Below are 14,392 nucleotides of genomic sequence, written 5' to 3' on the forward strand. Positions count from 1 at the left end.
AACGCCCATCACTGGCCCTCCTATAGTTAAAAGGACTCTCATGACAATGACGCAAAATATCCTTTTGGGCGATTCACTGGGCTGTGTGATGGATAGACTGAAGAGGGCTAGTGGCCTCTTCAGTCATCAGCATCTCTAAAGTTACACAAAGACTTTAGGCTGAATAGTTATACAGAATGTTATGCAGAGCTCTAATAAGGATTTTCGGTGTAATACAGAGCTCTAATACATTTTCTGTGTTATGCAGAGCTCCAATACAGATTTTCTGTGTTATACGGAGCTCTAATACAGATTGTCTGTGTTATGCAGAGATCTAATACAGATTGTCTGTGTTATACGGAGCTCTGATACAGATTTTCTGTGTTATACAGAGCTCTAATAAGGATTTTCTGTTATACAGAGCTCTAAAACAGATTTTCTGTGTTATACAGCGCACTAATACAGATTGTTTGTGTTATACAGAGCTCTAATACAGATTTTCTGTGTTATGCAGAGCTCTAATACAGATTATCTGTTTTATACAGAACTCTAATACAGATTTTATGTTATACAGAGCTCTTAGAAGAATTGTCTGTGTTATATAGGGCTCTAATACAGATTTTCTGGAGCTAGCAATGGTCCTTCAGGTGCCTTTTATTTCCAAAACTTTTCAATGGATGCATTCATCCAATTACTCGCCCAGGCATCCATCCACACAAGCAGCCACCAATTCTTGTCCCTACCCATGAACTCAATCATTCATTCCTCTATTTACTCAGTTTCTCTTCCATTAACTCACCCATTCATCCATCATTGCCCGCACTCAATCTCCCACAGCATGCCTTGACACATCTACCTATCCATGCATGCATTCACTCATCCATCCACGCAACTATTCGCTCAGTCTTGCATTCACATAATGCACATAGTCTCATACACACACACACACACATCAATCAGAGAAGAATAGCTTTCAATTGCAAAAACAAATCAGACCATTTTGCTTTGTAAGTGCTTGTTTTCGTTGCTGCCAACATAGTTTGGAAAGAGGGGTTTTGGCAAACTCTAGGTGCATATTATAATTTGTATAGAAGGAGATTAGCTAATTTCCCACTCTCTAACTGCCCTATGGCTTTATGTTTTAACTTGGCTCATAGTTTTGATATCACGTCTCTATTTGGATGGCTTTTGTTTCATTTGGCCAGCATTCACATGTTCATTGTTTCAGGCAAAAATAATGTCAGACACAGGGCAAAAACCCATAGGAAAAATGGGCAGACTCATTCTGAAGGTCCAAATGATATTGTTATACAGCGATTCTGATCATTTGTCTATGCTCACATCTTAACTACGTGTGCAGTACTCCTACCAAGGCTGTCGTAAATGTACATTTTACATAGTACACACACAAAGTGCCACTCGCCCCCAACTGATCACCCCTCGCTTTGCTGCAATGCTCAAGAAAAAGAGATTGGAGCTAATTATGGTTACCCAGATCATAGCCTTTTATCACATCAACTCTTAAATTTACTCATAAGCCAAGTTGAATCAGAGAGAGGTATTCTTGCATTCTTCTAGAAAACATTCTTTTAGAGGCATCAAAAGAAATAGGGAAGGTGAATTAACAAGTTAAATATCATATTTCACATTCTAGGCACATCCAGCCCACACTGTCGTGTGACCCTCTTCGTGCATTGTGCCAGAAGGCCCCAACTTGCAACAGCCCCCCCCCACCACCCGGTTCCACCCAGGGTATCCATGCAATCCATGCATCATTCAACAAGGCATTGCCAGGAAATTCAGTGGGACAACTTGCCACATCCACTCCATTCCAGAGGAGTCCCACAAACTCAAATCTGATACCTGAACACAGGCATAATCCCCAAAGTTTGAGTCCAGACATATCGGGGTAGGGCAAGAGAGTCCAAGACCACCGGCAGGTCAGTCCACTTTCTCACCTGCCCAGTGTCCCCCCAAATCATACCCCTCCATGGGGTCATTCCAGTCCCAGAATCAGAATTCTTGTGTATCTGTATCCCCCTTTATTATCTGCCAGGGACCTGCCAGTCTCCAGGGCTGGGTGGGTGGTTGACGAAACTCTTGATCCACAGCAGGTCTGACAAGAAGGGACAAAGAGGTGGCAATCACCGGTGTGCCACCTTAAATAGACCCCCAAGGCCCTGTTGCGCCTCCTGAGGACATCACAAAACATTCTACCAACACCTGCACTTCCTGTGCAAGGCAGGGCTCCAGCCCATGGCACGACTAAGGTCTAGGGGGCATATTATAAAGAAACGGCGTTAAAATTATCACCGCTTTAGCGGCAGAAAACTGCCGCAAAAGCGGCGATAATGGGCTTGATAATATGCCCTTGAGAATTCCCATAGAAGCCCATGTTCTGGTGTCAACATGGGCTTCTATTGGAATTCTCTGCAGCATATTATCAAGCCCATTATCGCCACTTTAGCGGCAGTTTTCTGCCACTAAGGCGGCGATAATTTTAACGCCGTGCTTGATAATATGCCCCTAGATGCGGGGGGGCTCCTGCTCAATAACGCTGGGCCGAATGTCTCGTTAACAAGCTATGATGAAATTGAAGTAAATTTTAAATGCTTTCATTTCTGCATAGCTTCAAATTCCCTACTTAATACAGCATGTACGTACCACCTCCCCATATGTTCAGCATGTAGTGCCTAGAATGCAAACGTATCAGTGTCAAGGAGCCACTTGGAAGAGGTTGAATTAGGCTGGAGTTGGACAGCACCATATAGTGCTTTGGTTTGAGTGTGCACTCAAGTCACACTTTCATTGGTCTGTTTTAGAAGTTTATATATGGACTGAAATCTGTTTGTCTCTGCTTCTCCTCAGTGGAACATTCTAGAGCCAACACGAGGCGGCAGAACATCTGCAATGACGTCCCTGAATGTGGGGATAGAGATGGCTGACAGCTGTGTGAAATGACCCCCTGGGGCATTTTAGCGCCTAATAACAATGCTATAGTTGTAATTCCGTCCCGGTTGAAACAGGGAATATCAGTCACAATAATGGTAACGTGTAAGGTAAGGTAAGTACCAAAGTCAAATCACAGCACAAATTCGGTAAAGAGCAAAGCGAGTACGCCACACGTAGGGAGTATAACAGCTCCCTACGTGTGGCGTACTCGCTTTGCTCTTTACCAAATTTGTGCTGTGATTTGACTTTGGTACTTACCTTACCTTACACGTTACCATTATTGTGACTGATATTCCCTGTTTCAACCGGGACGGAATTACAACCGGCGGAGTGACACACCATTTTGCCTTTACTTGCCCATTAGCCCTGAAGAAGTTGTGGGTCTAATACCCTGACGAAACACGTGATGGCTGGGCATTTGGTCACCGAATAAATCCATCAAGGAAGAACATACTCGTCAACGTATCAATATTCATTGACTTTGTGTTCAATTAATTGCTTTGTTCATTCATTTACAGTACTTAATACTGCTAACACTGTATACATGTGCACATATTTTCTGTTTTGCTGTACAAAGACTTCGGTCTACCTAGGGGGTTTAGGGTTATCCCCTCATCTGTAGCACCGTAGATATTCCTTCTATACTGACGTTTACACGCAGAGGTGCCATCACGCACCGCATACTAGAAACCCCACGTGAGATTGTAACAATGCTATAGTTACCCAACTCAATGGAACTAATTTCATCAACTCCAGAAGGATGAAAAGCTTTTTGGACCTGCAGGGATTTTAATCTGTGGCTTTGAGGTCAAAGACAGTGGGTGCATTAGTCCTGCTGAGAAGACCTTTACGTGAGGCGATGCCAGGGTAGAGATTTCTTTTTAGAGATCTGTCCAGGGCTCTTCTCAAGATAGATCATGCTAGAGGGACCACATTCTCGAAGTCGGACCCAAATTTGCTGGAACCAAACCCTCATATTAATGCAGCATTGTTGCGGTGACAGGTGGACCCAATCAACAATGGGATTGATTATCAATAACCAGAAACCCGCTTTGGGAAGCATTCCTAGAAGATGGAATTCCCAGAGCTCTGATAGATGCGCCAGCTGCTAGGAATAATTCATTGTATGGCTGAACCAACCAGTGTGTTCTTGACAGAAAAGGAAATCCAGAGTACCCAGGCTGTAGGTTTGCTGGGCCTTTGCTGACGTCACAGTGTGCTGCCATTCTGAGGAAAAGTGGGTGGTGAAGGTAGAGGGTTGTGTGCACACATGAGAAAGGCCATAATTTATAGGACGTTCCCTTTTCACGACTATGGATTTTGACCAAAAGATGCCTACTTTCTACGATAGGGGTGTATAGGGACACTAACCCCATCAAATAGTTTTTATTAATGTATCCCATTTATGAGTAACATTGCTAATGCTAGCAGAACTGCAGGGAATGTAAGGACTAGAACAGCCTTATGTTAAGCATTGTTTGTTTTTTCCAAATCAGATTTAATTAGAGTTATATTTCCATTAGAATTTATGAGAGGCATCAAGTACCAAATTGGTGTTAATAGTATTGAAATTATAGCAAGCTTAAATATATCCAGTCTGAGAGATTTAACTGACACCAACTTTTCAGAGAATTCAAATGTTATGTGCACATAGTTCGGTAACAATAATTAAAATGCTAGCAGGCATATCAGAAGTACTTTTGGGGGCCGGGTCAATGCTCTTCATCGGACAAAGACATTTTTCAGAGTTTAATAAAACAAAATGTCCTGTAGGGAAAGATAACACAGACCAGATACAGCGTCTGGCGCCATCTAGTTGTGTTATCTATGTTAGCTGCCTTGCCATTAACAGCTAGGACTGGTTTGCTGTGACTTCTATAAACACGTGGTAGCATGGGCCCAAAAAAAGTCAGTGCTTAATTTGTGAAGTAACAAGTGCCGGGGCCCTAACATTTGTTCTGAAGCTGCCGCCGTCACTTCAGAAGGTCATGATGCCGAATGCCCTGGATGCGTAGTCTTGAGTCCACCTCATGCATGTTAACTCCCTCACCAGACACTCTCTGCCCCTATGCCATACTCTAGCACGTTTCTTTTTCGTTCCTGCTTTCGCCCTTTATTTTTCCCACCTTCCTCGTCCTCCTCCTTTCCCACTTTTATCAGGGCTTTAAATGGGCCGGTACTCACAGGTACTGAGTATGGCACTTTTAAGTTTTTTTCCTTGTAAGTACCGGAACTTCTCCAGGCTTGAGGAGAAAACCAGAACTCATTTGGGCCTGTCTGGTTTGGCAAAACGGTCACATGAGCGTGGACCTGCACTCTATCATGACCATTTTCCAGTGTGTAAGCAGAAATGTGACGCGTGGCGTCACCCTCGATGCTGCAGTGTGGCAGAAATGAATGGAATCCCTGTAAAGGGAGCTGTTCGCTATATCTTTTCCCCCCGCCCCAACCCCCCTTGTAGGAAGGTAAGATCCTTCTGCATGGTTACCCCGACTTTTTGCCTGGTGCTAAGTTGTTTTTTACTAGTCTGACTAGGATCCTGCTAATCAGGACCCCGGTCTATCTGCTTTCTCCTCTAAATTGTTATGTTCAGTACTTAGGTACATCCCAGATTAGATACTGGGGTACCCTTATCAGTCCCTAGTATATGGTACTAAGGTACCCAGGGCATAGGTACACCAGAGGTTCCCTATGGGCTAAAGCATGTATTATGCCACCCATGGGAGATCATTGAAAGTGTAACAACAGCCCTGCCATTGCAGCCTGTGTAAGCTGGTGCTAGCACCACTTACTAAAGATATAGGTCTCCTATATCTAGGTTCCCTGCACTTAAAACCGATAATTCACCCCTATAGCAGGCCTTTGCAATCCTGAAGGCAGGGTGCTTGGTTCTAAGTGTGAGGGTGACCCTGCATGAGCAGGCCACTTCTACAGCCTACGGAGTCCATTCTCCCAGGTTGTAAGTCAGGCAGCCATTTACCATATAGAGGGGCACAGCGTAATTATGAGATTACCATCTCGAAATTGGCTGCAACGAATCCTATCATGTTTGGTATCAAACAAGTTGGAATCATACCCCCACACCATAAAAGGTGTGGGATGCATGCTTCCAAGCACTGTAAATGCTCTCTGTTAGGCTCTCTGTGCTCCCGGTGCTAGTCTTCTAGACTCGGACAGCACAACATGGCTGCTGCCAACCAGAGACATGATTCTGCCCTCCTGTTGCTGAGCCAAGCTTGAGACGGGGAAGGCAGAACAATAAGTATCCTGTCACAGGGAGGTGTGACCACCTCCCAGACAGGATTTAGTGTATTGAGGCCGGGTGGGCGCGCTTACCAGCGCCACACAGTCTGCATGAGGGGAACATTTGGTGCCCTCCTTGCATAGTTCAGTTCAAACCAGCTCAGGGAGCCATTGGCTCTCGCTCTGGTGCCAAACTGGACAAAGGACATGGGAGTATCCTCCCCACTGTCCAATCTCTCCCCTAGGAGGGAACCATGAATCATCCCAACCCTTTCCTTAGGATACTTAAGGGCTTACCTGGGTGAAGGTCCCTAGATTCTTCGTGGGACACGATTTAATTCAGACACCACTTCGACGTCTTCCGTCTGGGCACTCTGGACTTCACTGGATTTCGTTTGGGCTCTACTTCGTCTCCCTGCTCGTCTGCTGCATCGTCTGTGGCTGTGCACTATACAGGAACCTTCCAAGGCCGGTGGGCATCCAAGACACCTGAAGGAATCGCCCTTGAAGTGAAGGAGTCACTTTCCAGCATCTATAATCACCGCAACTAAGCTGACCGGTCCGCTGATCCTGAGCCTCTACAGACTATGAAAGGCTCAGCAACACAGGTGGTGGTTCTTCTCATCCCTCAAGGCCTACCCTGTCCCCTTACCAAGTTTGAGGCCAGTATCTCTCATTGGGCCGCAGGAATTGAACACCTGTGCACCACGTTGATTTGCTGTTGCAAAGGCTTGTTGGCTTCCTTCCACCAAGATCTTCGGGCTCCAAGTAGCCCCAACATCAAGCATCTCCAGTGACCAGAATCTTTGTCCACACCACATCGTTTGCACCGTGGCCTGCATCTTATGGTGAGATGCTCGAGGTCCTCTTGCAACTCCAGTGCCTCTGGCCTGTGGGTCCTGTTGAGGGTCATCTTTGATTTCTTTTGGGCTCCCCTGAATGCTCGGGGCCTACCCTGACTCCCCTGCTTGTGGTGTGTCCCCTGGACCTTGCTGGTCCCAACACTGCACCTTCTGCACCTTCCACGCTGTTTGCTGTTGCCAAGGCTTCTTGGTGCTCCAGACGGACACCGACCCCTCAACTCTCGATATCCGATATTTGACAGCTCGTGAATGGCTCTTGGTCTTCCACAGCATCGCCTTGTCCTCACAGCTGCAGAGTCAAGGTCACCATCAACTCTCCTGCAACTCCCGACAGCAGTGGGCATTCATCTTCCAGGTCTCGGGGTCACTCCTGAGTGACATAGACTCTGTGCCCTCTGCTTGCAGGTACTTTTCAACTTGAATCCACCTTTGTATGCCACTGGACACTTTCATATTCTCCATCAGCAGCACTTTCCTGAAGTCCTCCATGGGGTTCAAAGGCGATTTACGACAGCACTTCACTTCTATGCACCCGGCTTCCCTGGTGTAGGTAACATGGGTACTAGGGTATCCACGGGTGGGGTGGCTCTCCATCCTTATGTCTTCCATGGGGCTTCTTCAAGGTCCACTGGGAAGAGACCTTTTTTAAAAAAATTGCAACCGCGACTTACACGTTGATTTGTACGGAGAACGCGGTCACGTTCCCACATTGCACATGATCTCCGTGGGGTTCCTAGTCACTCACCTTGGGTGGTTCCTTGGGTTCCCAGCACTTCTACGTCCTCTGGGCATTGTCTTGGCATGAGTCGTGGTTTGGATACCACTTTCTTAATATATGGTTTGGTCCCACCCTGGGGTCCACTGTGGTTTTTGAGCTATTTACATGATTTCTATTGCAAAGTTTTGTGTGCATTGTGCATATCTCCGGGTAGGAGATATCTATAGGTATTAGTGAGTATTATATCTTAAATACATATTTTTATAAATACCTTATGTGGTTCTTTTTCATTTAATCTTTACCTATAAGATTGCATTCTGGTAAAACAAGCTGCTTTACACTCCTTCTCGATTAAACCTGAAGGCTGCTGTCCACAGCTACCACTTAGAAAGCTTTCTAAGTTTGTCTAAGACCTCCTAAATCACCTTAAGGCTTGTATGGACTAGTGCCGGGTGTCCACTTACATAAGTGTACATCATATACCAGGCCAGTATCTCGCATCCCTCCTCCCCCCCAAAAAAAAGCTTGCCTAGGCTGGTGCCGAAGTCCTTGGGTGTTTTCACACCCCTTTAATGGACATCAGCAGTTCAATGCTTCGGAAAACGAGCTGGAAAACCACTATTTACAGTGATTTTCAGCTCGTGTTCCCTGCCACTGTGTGATGTCAGCTCGGAGACCGTGTGATGGGGTGTGATATTATGTGTCACCGGGTGGCACCGTGTGAGTAGACAGGTAGAGTTTCTCTGGTTTTCCCAATGTTTTTACCGGCATGCATCTAAAAATAGGCAAAAAATGGCCAGGTGGCAACCTATGCGCTGGCGCACGCGGCTGGGTCCTATTTTTCTTGTGGAGCTAAATTAGGGGGATGGCTCCAATCTGCCTGGTGAGATCAGGAGACTGGCATCAATTTTCCCTGGTGCAGTGAAATCAGGTGACTGTTTTTTTCGTCTTCCTGGTATAGTGAAATGGAGAGACTGGCTCCTATTTTGCCTGGTGCAATAGGACGCTCACCTTAGGAAGGTCAGCAGTTTCTGCCGAGTTCGGTGTGTGATGTGCAGGTCTGACATTTGGATCCTGGTGAAGATGTTTCAGCAGTTAATCCTTCCAAGGTTGAGACACTAGATATCAAAGAATGTGATGAATTTGATATAATACTGTTTTAGGTAAAGAGTTTAGAGAAAGCAGTATAAAATGACTGATTTTTGTTTTAGCGTATGGAGAGGTCCATCCTTTGTCCCAGGGCCACAGAATAACACAATAACAAGTGCTATGGGTTAAGCTGACTTGGTGAGTCCCGTGAAAAACTCAGGAAGTGTGGACTCTGCGCAGGTTAAGGGTAACCCCTCAGTTATCTGCTTAACATGGCACCGCACGCATAAAGCGAGAATCTGCTGAACCTGCAATACTTGCTGGACCTCCGCATTCCAAAAAGAGATGTAAAGGTATCTCACCCAGGTGGGTGTAAATCTTAAACATACATTAGGAATAATAAAGAGCACTGCCTTTGGGTCAAAACCAGTAAGAAAACGTGAAAGGTACTGAGGACTCTGATCTCAGTTGGGCGTTGTCACAGTGGTGAGCATGTTCTGTGTGTTTTGTGGGAACCATGTGTGGCACTCGACTTGAACATCTCCAAAAATGGTAAACAAAATCTATTTGAGGGATGCCAAGAAGGGGCACATATGATAAAGTGCCCACTTCCAATAACCCATTTTACAACCCCAAAGTAGTAAAGTATGCTGCATCTCCTGTATGGTGTTCATTCATGGTACCTCTGGGCGTTATAATACAAAGTAGCCAGAAGAGCTCTCTGTCTTTGACAAATACTCCCTCTGTAACATGCACATTTTTAAGCATTGTTTATTAATTTGTAAACGCGCTATTTATGTGAATTCCCTATGGACTGTCCCCACCCATTTCCACCACTTCTGTTTTTAGGTCTTTTGAGATATGTCTGAGTTGCCTCTAATTACTTCAGGGTCCCGGGTCCATCTGCATCACTAGACGGTGGAATATATCATCCAGTCTTACATATAAGGTTTTGTGATCTGTTTGGGTTGAGGGTGTGTATTAGTGATCATGGTGAGGTAAGATTTAATAGCTTTGGACTTTAGGATGAAAGCAGTATGAGCTTCTCATTGTTCCTGCCAGTGGGACACAAAGGTACACATCCAATCCTTGGCCTCTCAGCAGAGTGCACAGAGCAATAGTTCAATATTTGCTCATTTTAATTATGATTATAAAGGTAAGTGTGCAAAGGAGGTAGGCAGCTGATGAACTACTGACAAAAGAAAATGGTGTGTTTATAGGTAAGGAGAGAGAGAGACTGAATAAGCATGTTTGTGGTTGTGAATGAGCAAAGTGAAAGGGAGGTGAAGAAAGGATGCAGAACTACAGAGTATAAAAATTTGAGGAGACAGAGCTACTGTGAAGGTTTCAGAAAGAAAATAAGGGTGCACGTGTCTATCCATAAAAAGACCAGAATGGGATTGATTGACATTCCAAAAACTACTACCCCTTCCAGACCTTACTAATGTCTAATCCAGTCTCACAGTTTCAGAATTGAAATATTTTCAATTTTAATTATTCATAAAAAAATAGTTGTGTATCAAAATTCTACATTTTCTTTGTACCATTTGTGCAGAGGCAATCTGCACATATGTTAGATAGTAAAGGTATCCTTTTGTACATGCAAGAGCAACGAGAATATAACAGAAATGTCTCTATTAGGCCCACTAAGAAAATCTGGATCACATTAAATGTTTGCCTTTAGCTCTACCCCCAAGCCTTACCCCTGGCCCACCCCAAGCCCACAGCCTAATTTGGTGAGTACCTGCTCTTATTTTTTTCCATTTAAAGCACTGAGAGGCTTATTTATGAGCCCTTGCGTCACTTTTACGCCGCCGGTGCATCACTTTTTGTGATGCACCAGCGGCGTAAGAAATGTGCCGTGTTGCAACATATTTACAAAGTGACACATCTAGGTAGATGCGTCACTTTGTAAACCCTTGCTCCATATTATACCTGCGCCAGGTATAATGTATGCAGGGGGGCGTTCTGATGCAAGAAAAGGTCCTGGAAGCGATGCAGTGAAATCTATAAGATTTCACTGCGCCACTTCTAGGATGCAAATGCGTCAATATTTCACGCCTGCCTCATGGCAGGCGTAAGACTGACGCAGGCACATTTCACATGGGACTTGCCCATATGTAATGACCCACTGCTAGAGTTGCATCACTTTTGTGACACACTCCAGCAATGCGTCATTTTTGTGCCTACAGATACGTCAGAAATCCTGACTTATCTGTAACTCCTTGCGACATGATGTGTAATACTGTAAAGAAGACGTATCATTGGTGTCGCAAGGAGGGCGCACTGAAAAGTGACGCATCGCTATTTTCTCGCAGCGATTTGTCATTTTTCATAAATGAGGCCCCTGACTTTTTTGTTTTTCTCTCTTATGTTCTGGCTCAAAGTCTGATGAGGGAAAATAAGTACAGGTGCGCAAAAATGAGTGCCGGTGGGCCCCACATATACCACGGGCTGTAAATTAAGCATTGCCCTTCCCCTCCCTCCCTTTTTGATGGTACTGGTGACTTGCATAGTATTCTTTGAGCTCCCCATGTTACTGTAAACCACACAAAGGGTAGAGGTGATAATTCTGGTTGCCACCTATTTATTTTCTAGTTGTCTTTTTTTGTTATGTTTGCAGATTTATATAGCGCGAGCTTAACCGAAGGTAATTAGAGTGTTTTACACGAGCACCAGTTACGTTACACACATTCATTTTCTTTTATTTTATGGCAGGCACGGTGAGATTGAGTGATTTGCTCAGAGTCACAGGATGCTGAACCAACGCCGAGGGTCGAACCTGGTTCCCCAGCTCCAGAGTCAGCAGCTCTGGCCGTTAGGCCACATCCTCCCCCTTACAGGAAACAGAAACAGTGGAAGGACTTGCTTTTTTAAGTACATCATTGCCTGCCTTCTGAAGAACAGTCTGTTCTGAATGCATAAGTCATACGGGAATTTTTCACAGTTCTCTGGTAAAGTTATGCCAATTGCTCAGGTCGACTTAGCCTTGGGTTACCAAGAATTTGAGAGGCAGTCCCCTGTTGTCAATGTATTAGAGTGTCAGATTTGAAAGCAGAAAGTTAGGAGATCTAGTATTAGGGCCTCATTAGCACCCTGAAGGGAAAGAAGCACTGTCCGAAACCACAATAACTAACGAAGAGGAAACAAACAAAAACACAGACTGATGTCATGTTAGTAATTAAACTTAAAGATTGATGCCAGGTTAAGTTTTCCAGTATAGCCAGTGTTTCTGTTTCTCGTCATGATCTATGTATTGTCTCCTGCTCTGCACTACTCCACCTACTGCTTTAACACTTTCATGCCTTTGTCTCGATTTTGTTTTATATTTCTCCTTGTGTTTGCTCACTTCCCTCATGTCAAAAGACTTCTGCATGCCTTTATTATATTTTCTGTGATAATTAGGGTATTCTTAAGTTGCTCATTCTGTTTCTACCAAGTCATCATCCTATTTTTACTTCATATATTTTCCCATAACCTATCTGCACAGGAAGTGACATTCCTGGATTTCCATCATCCATCTGCACAGGTGACATTCCTGGATTTCCCATCAATTATCTGCACATTAAGTGACATCACTGGATTTCCCATCATCTATCAGCACTGGAAGTGGCATCTGTGGATTTCCCATTATCCATCAGCACAGGAAATGAATCTATCTCCCTCAGACTTTCAACCAGTTGTCCCATCTCCTGATGTTCCAAGGTGAACCTTTGCTTTTTCATAACAAATTGCCACTTATATTCCCACTTTTTCAGCTCCAGCACCTCAACTATATATACATTATCTCTCCTTCCTCCGGGCTCTCAGGGTCCTTTCCCAGAAGGTTTGGTGTCAGGACTGGGGGACCGCGAAATCGCTTTAGAACCTCCCAAGGATAACTATCCCAAATCAGTGAGCCCACTATGTTTAGAGAAAAAGGGAGTGAGAGAGTTATACTCTCTCACAGCAGATGTGCAGAACATTTATGACAACTCCATGGGCAATAGAAGGCAATAAGGAGAAGAAGGTGACACCGTAACACGAACTGGGATATTGGAAACAAGAAAACATAATCACTCTCACGGGCACCTAAACAGGCACAGCATACTAAGAACTTGTAAGCAGGAACATGACAGGGCTTCCCCTTTGAGATTAATCTGAATGTTGTCTCTCTTTCCAGGAATCAAGAACATTAGCCAAAGGTTCAGTGGTGGCTCATCCTATAAGGCGGAGGAGTGTCGCCTCACTGGTCAAAAGGAAAAGAAAGTGCCAACGTAACGTTATTAATGTTTAATTTTTCCTATCGCTGTCAGTGGCGGGGTGGGGCTGGCCACAACAGAGAGAGGAGTGGTTTGCATTTCCTAATTGCTCATGACCGTTTGGTCGGCCCTCTTGGGCCAGCCAAACAGTCATGCACACTTTGCATGTTCCCCACCAGGCTGCCTTACACAGCCTAGTAGGAACATGCATAGGCTCCCTGTCCCTGTCTGAGCGCCGAACCATGGCGCTCAGACCAATCACAATGCTGCATTGCAGCGTTGTGATTGGCTCAGGGGAGCCTGTCTGCCCGGGTGCTTCCTGCTGCCGGCTGGGACGAAGGAAGCTGAAGAAGGCGAGGACTGAGAGAGGCGGTGGCCAGCTATTCCAAGTAAGTCCTTTTCTTTCTTCTTTTTATTCCCTCTCGTCCACCTCCCAGCCCAAAGCCCTACCACCCCCACACAGTAGCAACCGCTACTGCACAAGTTATTTGAAAAGTCTGAATAGAAAACACTTAGTCGGACACAGGTGTTGTCACCTGTCTCAATACGTTATGTGAAGGTGAAATTCTAGTTTTCAAAGACACTGCAGAGTGTTATCTCTATGCTCCGTACTGTCTTCTGCTGATCTTGCTCAGCTGTACCTTGTTCATTAGGGCCCAGATTTACTATGGTTTTGCATCGGTAGTGCGTCACTTTTGTGGCACAGCCCCAACACAAAAACATTATTGCCATTTACTAAGTCATGCCAACTGACTTAGAGTGGCTTTCCGTCGTTTAGTAAATACAAAGTAACACAAGGCAGCGCATAGAGCTGCCTTGCGTTAGTTAGCATTGGGTATGCATTACATGGATGGAGCATGGGTGTTCCCATGCTTCTAGCCATGTATTTTGATTTTTTTTAAACACATTTTTATTAATTTTATAAGACATATAAAAACATCTCACAAAGCTTATTGTAATTACGTGTGAGTTCCATCTTACATCATAATGTAGTTAAACATAGTAATCTCAGGATGTCCATCCGCTCTAGCAATGCATTTTGATGCAAATACAGATTTACAAAGACTTGTAAACCTGGGTGTGCACCAAAATAGTGCAGCTATCCGACAAAGGCATAACGAGTAGGAATATCTTTATTAATTCATCCTTCTTACCGCCTCTTTCCATGTCTGCTACATTTTACAGCACACATAGAAAGAAGAATATGCCTCAAAGGATAGTTTTTGTGCAGCAAGATATCCCTTCATGCCCAAAAACAATCCTGCCCATACCGCAGGCACCCTTGCAGTACAGTGCAAGGGTGCCTG

This window comes from Triturus cristatus, chromosome 6 (genome assembly GCF_964204655.1).
Source record: "Triturus cristatus chromosome 6, aTriCri1.1, whole genome shotgun sequence".
Classification (NCBI taxonomy): domain Eukaryota; kingdom Metazoa; phylum Chordata; class Amphibia; order Caudata; family Salamandridae; genus Triturus; species Triturus cristatus.